The sequence below is a fragment of the Oreochromis aureus genome, linkage group 6 (assembly GCF_013358895.1).
Source record: "Oreochromis aureus strain Israel breed Guangdong linkage group 6, ZZ_aureus, whole genome shotgun sequence".
NCBI lineage: Eukaryota > Metazoa > Chordata > Actinopteri > Cichliformes > Cichlidae > Oreochromis > Oreochromis aureus.
In genome coordinates, this window is record NC_052947.1 from 8,841,544 (window position 1) to 8,848,596 (window position 7,053).

The following is a 7,053-nucleotide window of genomic DNA, read 5'->3' on the forward strand; positions in this document are numbered from 1 at the left end:
CTTGACTTTTCACATCTGAGGTGATTTCTGTAGAAATCCAATCCAAACTACTCCATTACCGCCTACGTCAGATAGATACTGACCATCAGCAGACAGACATTGATGATTGAGAGTGAAAAGCTCTACACATACAGGGATTACTTTATGCTATAAATGTTGCATTGAAAATTGATTTGTGAGCAGTGTATGATGTGAAGATATCCAAATTTAAAATCCTGATCCTCACAAACAAGGTCTTGAATAATCAGGCCCCATCTTATCTTAATGACCTCATAGTATCATATCACCCCAACAGAGCACTTCATTCTCAGACAGTGGATTTACTTGTGAATCCTAAAGTATTTAAAAGTAGATGGGAGGCAGAGCCTTCAGCTTTCAGGGCCGTCTTCTATGGAACAAGCTCGTTGTTTGGATTCAGAACACAGAAACCTGCTCTGCTTTTAAGATTAGGCTTAAAAATATAATTTTTGGTTAAGATTATAGTTAGGGCAGGATCTGGTCACCTAGTTATTAATAATCTCTGACTCTCTTCCATAGTGTGTCCTTTGTCCTGTCTTCCTCCTCTCACCCCTGACCGGTCAGCAGATAGATGCTCCTCTCTCAGCCTGGCTCTGCTGGAGCTTTCTTCCTGCTAAAAGGGAGTTTTTCCGTCCCACTGTTGCCTCGCTCTTTTTTTAGGGTTTTGCCTTGCAGTATAGTATCTTGAGGTGACTGTTGTTGTTGTTGTGTTTTTTCCATATAAAATGGATTGAATAAAATGAATAAACTGAAGTAAAGTGAATTGAAATGAACTGAATTTTCCACTGACATGCTGCTGGTGATACTGGTATGGTGATCGAGGCTACATTTGGACAGAATGAGAACTTGACATAATCTTCCAAATCAAAAGTTTGGGTAATCATAACAAGCAAATACTGATGGCACAAACAATCTGTAGGCTGCGTCATGAATCATCAGTGATTGTCTTACAGTAGCTCCTCCACTTGCTATTGACATCCGTGGTTCAGACTTGAGGCCCAGAAATGTTGCAGTGACACTGAATAAAAAGGTAACAGCAGAAACGATGCTCCTGCTTTTATCTTCTTCTGATCTTTTGTTATGGTTTCCGACTGTTTGTGAGACTTTTCCTTGTTGACTCTGCTTCGTGATCATATGAGTTAAATACGAGCTTGCATTACTACAGGTTGTTGAGCTTCGAGGCAGTGGGAATGGTGCGCGCAACAATATTGTCACACCGCAGGCAGTTATTTCCTTAATGAAATTTTTTAATGTCCTTTGCTTGTCTGTATGATCTGAGGTGTTTTTGCTCTGTTCTTCTCTTCTGGCAGTAGCAGTAAAAATTGTAATTAAGCTAATAAGCTAAAGAAAATGATTTCTTTCTAGTTGAAAATTCAGTTGCCAACCACTGCTGAATGGTAAAGCTACCTCGGAAAGTGACTCCTTTATTTGGCAGAGATTTATGATATATATTCAAAAGGCTGTTCTAGACATTATGATCCTGTCTAACTCTTGAAAATGTACCACTTTGCACTCTGGAACAGAAAACCTGTTTAATGTCCCCTATAGGACAAAGGCTTGGGTGAGGATGTGCCCGATTTGCTGATAAATAACCCAGACAGTTAATTCACAAGGTGCTGAGGTTTTTGTCTTTCGAAATTAACTTTCTCTGTTTTCAGACTAAAACTGCCAACTTCTCGGTATTTCAAAGGATGCCTCATCTTGTCTCCTGCCTACTTGCATTTTAAGCTGTTCAGCAATGAATGACACTGAGTTATGAGCAAATGCAGGGAGTCAAAACACATTACACTCCACTGCCAGTAAAGCCGATGGCACGTCTGGGGATCGTGCCAGAGATCTGTCTTTTGTTGCAGAGGCTCATAGAACGACAGCACAGTACAGAAGACTTGCTAACAAATTTGTAGGTCTAGCTGATTTAATCAGATTTTAACATTACTCTTTTTGTTGTGCAGGATTGAGATAAATGTGCACCTAAAGTCCACAAGAAAAATACTTTAGCGATTGTGCAGAGCAAATATGAAGCTGCTAGCTTAGTTTAGCACAAAGACTAGAAATGGGGAGAAAAGCCTGAAGTAGCACCTTTAATTTAACTTTGTATATAAGTGAATCACTTTTTTTTAGGCTTCTCTTGATCTGTCAAAGTTCTGGGCTAACTAAAGGCATTCAGTTTGCAGTATCAAAGAACAGGAAAAATGCGTGCTACACATTGATGCAGAGATGCTGGGACGACCAAGTGTTGGGTATTATATTTTTTTCGAGGCCCCCAGCCTTTTGTCCTACAAAAAAGTAATTAAGTAATAGTTAAACAATTAAATGATAAAAAAGTTCCTATTTTCAACCACTTACTGTAAAAATATTCTGTTTTGGTAACACTTTATAAACCGCGAATAACGCACAAGTACCCTGTACTTACATGCAATTTGCAGGCAACAAGTCAGGTTTTTGCAGGAAACAATGAAACAAGTACACTGTAAGTACCCTGTACTTTCTGGGGCATGGGTCATGTTACGGAGTGACTAAGGTGCAAGTACCCTCTACTTACGTGCAATTTGCAGAAAAGTATAGGGTACAAAAGACGTAAGATGGTGAAATATTGTTTGTTTTTCCAGATATTTATCATGAAATAATCCAGTACTTGAAATTACGTAATTTAATTTAATGTAATTATTTTATTGTTTCCTGCAAAAACCTGACTTGGTACACGAAATTACAGGTAATTACAGGCTACTTGTCCCTTAGTCGAGGGTGCTACGGTGTAATTGTTTTATTTTTTCATGCAAAAACCTGACTTGTTACCTGCAAATAGCACGTAAGTACAGGGTACTTGCGCCTTATTTGCGCGGCGTGTGTTACCCATCAGGAAAGCGTAGATCACGTGAGCAGAAGGATCGTGTCTTTATAACCTACGATACAATTTGATGCATTTCTTACAACCACAGAAGTTGCCCCCTGCTGGCAACTGGGAATAATGCACAATTAATGCACTTTCATATACAGTCGATAGAAGCTGTAATTAAGCAAATTCTAGATGAAAATGTGTCTGGCACTTTACATCTTTCCTTTGGCTGTTTCCCAATGGCTGGTTGACTGTTTTCCAGTTGGTTATGACAAAGATGAGATATATTTAAAAAGATACAGACCCTGATTATAATATAATATATTTTAATCTTGGCTGCAGAAAAGTCTGCTTCCAGCAAAAGGTTTTGGGTCTGAACCTCTTGGTTACGGCTCTGTGTGGGCTTTAAATGTCTGCACTGAGCCTGTAGATGCTCCAGGATCTTCCCAATGCCCAAGACATGCATATCAGATTAGGCAGTTAAGAAAATTGATGTGTGTATGGATACCAAAATCTAGGAGATTTTTTTCCCCGCAGCAGGCATTGAGCTTTCTTTACCAGCACACATCTTTCTTTATCTCACACGCAGCTGCTCTCAGAAACCCACAGTGAAGCACAGCACAGGTGGCAGCGTGGTTTATCAAGCTCTTATTGGATTTCACCTTGTCCCTCGCTACTGCAAACACAACAAGGAAGGTCAAGTGGCCTCCAAGACAATGGACAGTAATTCTACCTCTGGAGGCAAAGCAGTCATTGTGCATCTCAGTCACGTTCACGCTCTCAGCTTAATGCCCACTTGTCTCTTTTTACAGTCAGGTCTGCATGCATAAATGTGAGGTGACCAGAATGAGGTGGACACTGAAATATGGTAAGCAGCACGAAGATTCGCTCAAATCGATTTTTCTTTTAGGCATTCTGCACACGCTTGTCTACAGCAGGCTTACAACAGGAGGAACAGAAGAATAATCTAAAAGCAGCTGTTGGCAAGACTAATTAAATTTTACTGACAACAACCAGAAAAAAAAACGGATGTCACAAAACACGGTTATTGTTTTCAGGCTGAATGGTCATCTGTATGTTTGATGTGCTCTCATCTTACCAAACTCTGATTGGTCGGTGTTATTTTTATAGGAAGAAGAGCACTATGCCGACAGCCTTCCTTAGTTTTGGTGCGTGTTTGCGTATGCGGTCCTGTGTGTTGTTCGTGATCTTACACGCCCTCCTTCGTCCCTTCTGTTTTCCCTCACCCTCCAACTGGTAGCATCAGATGGCTGCCCCTCCCTAAGCTCGGTTCTGCCGGAGGTCTTCCTGTTAAATCGTCTGATCGTTGGAGTTCTATCCTGAATATTTTAGGCCCTATCTTACAATATAAAGGGCCTTGAGGCAACTGTTGTTCTGAACTGGCGCTGTATAAAATGAAAAAATGATTTCAACTGAAATGGGAGTGTGGATATGTAGATTTTGATTCAGTGTTGGACTCATTGACACACTGTCAAAGTAGCCATCGGGCACTGAATTTAGTTAAAAATGAAATAACATTTCACCAGTTTGCATCGACAGCTCCAACATCAACAGCAGCTGCCAGAGCGAGCTTGATGTGAAGCCTCCTGTTTTATCAAAGCAGAAAATGGCATCATAATAAATATTCAGTTTAATTCAATTTTATTTATATAGCAACAAATCACAATGCTTTATATCACGTATGTCACGTAAAGAAACCCTCCAAAAGGAAATGTCCTCCTCGGAGACTAGCTGTGTGTTTGCCTTCCACCAGGTCACCCGTTCGTGACCTGGTGGAATCTCAAACAGACGAGTGTTTTAAGAGTGCATCAGCTTGACTCACGTATATTGAGGCAAAGTATTTGTATCTAGTCACTATTGTAGCTACTAAAGCTCAGTGGTTACTGAGTCTATCGGTCTATTTAGTCTGTGTCTCTTTTTAACGCTCTTTTCTACATGACTGTCTTCTACCACATTTAAGCCATTAACTAAATAATTTTCATTAAGGAAGCTGTTGTACATTAACTTTGGTCAGTGTGGCCTTATGAGTTGGCAGGACCAACATTAGTAAGACATTGTCAAGTCTGTTCCTATGTAACAAATCACAAAGCTACAACTGTTACCAGTGCCCAAGGCCAGTGAGAGAAGATCTACTCCAGAGATGTTCAGCGAGAGCAATAACACCCACAGTAAATGTTTCTGACATCATGGTGGAAAATGGGAGAACATTCATATCAAGTTAAAATCTGAAAAGTTCTCTGCAACCTTGGAGGGAGCAGGTTTGTAAATAAACAGGTGAGTTATAAAACCAACATTGTCATTTATGGCGCGAAAGAATGAAACATGTACGACTACTGCTGCTACTATAACTACAGAATATGGTCATTTTGAATAAGACATGAATTTGTGCCTAATAATGTCAAATAAAGAAATAATGTACTAATATGTGTGAAAAACACAGTTAATTGTACATATATGTTTATATATAAATGTGAGGTTGGGGCTCTTGAAGGGTGAAAAATGATGTTGACAGATGCTGGATGTAGACAGCCTGACGGACCATTGAGCAGCCTCAGCAGGAGTGAGCCTGTTCCTGTCCCAACCCACTCGTGGTTCCGCCTCAGTTGCAGTGACCTTGCTGCTCAAGTGTCCTCAAGAAAGAGATCTATTCATACAGCAACAGAAGAAAGAAAGCAAAAAAGAAAGAAAAAGAAAGAAAAAGGTGGCATACAGTCATGGTTCAAAGACTGTGCATAAGGGGGATTTAGGACATCTATTCAGGTGGGCTCATGTAAGCCGTCAAATCCTGTATCAAAAAGTTACTTGCTTGTACTTTGACCTTTTGTAAAATGAACATATAGTCCCAGAGCTACTTATGCATTCAAGACCACAGAGGATGTTTTTTTAGACACAGTACAAATGAAGATCAGTCAAAAATAGACTTTCATCAATGCAGTTCTGACTGAAACATCAATGACCGTCACAAGGACAGTTAAAAACATTACTTGTTTTTAAGGTCAGTTTTCACTCAGAATCCTCCCTCAAAACACAGTGTAGCTATGCTCCGAGCTCAAACTTCAGTGAACAAGCTGACATAACTTTTTTCTGTGAAGAATGAAGAATAGTTGGGTCTCCTGATAACAGCAGCGGTTTTTTTGTATCCACTACAGATTCCTACCTAGAAATCTTTGTTGAATTTCATGTCATTTTAATATATATTTTTTAAATATATGCTTTTTCACCTTGAATTTGTTGCCCCGGTTCATACTGTCAACACTGAGTTCTACAGCAATCTGAATTATCTAGTGTGTTGGAGGTGTGTTGTTGTGGCAATGGATGAAGTGCTTCTTGCAAACTTTTGAAAACACTGGTTTCACTTGTGCTTTAAGTGGTCGATAAAACTAAAAACTGTATTATACACTCATCAGCACTTTCTACTATTAATGTTTTTAAGTGCTTGTAAACAGATATGTCTAATCAGCCAAACATGTGACCACAACTCATTGCAAACCTGGTCAAGACAACCTGCTGAAGTTCAAAGTGATCAATGGGAGGAAAAAGGTACCAGGCGGAGTCGTCTGAGTAATTCAGAAACTGCTTTCCTTCAACCATCTCTAGAGTTTACAGAGAAGGGTCTGGAAAAGAGAAAATATCGAGTAGGCAGCAGTTCTCTAGTGAAAATGCCTTGTTGATGCCGCAGGTCAGAGGAGAATGGCTGGACTGCTTTGAGCTGATAGAAAAGTGACAGTAATTCAACTAAGTAACTAACTCAACATTTAGCTTTAAAGCACTGTATGTGCAATCCCTGCTATTAAAATCAACATTAATATATTCCGTCCATGGCAACAAATTTATCCAAACACAAGTGTCGGCTCCAGCTAACAATATAGATTAAACTCTGGCTTTAGCGCACCTTTGTTCAGCTGAATTCATTACATCTCCACCATAAAGAGGCAAAAACCTGAAACTTGCTCCTCTTCTCAAGACCGTCAGTTTCTGTTGCTCTGTCCCTTCTGTTCTAATGACACTACACTGAGATCATTGGGTAGATAATTAAATGTGAGCCTCATTCATCCCCTTGGTGCTCTCCAGGCCCTGATGGTACGTTTGCGTCTGCGTCTGGTCTTTGTCCATCTGTCTCTCAGTAGTTCCTTCCCAGCCTGGTTGTTCTTTCTTGCAGCAGGGGAGGGGACGACTCC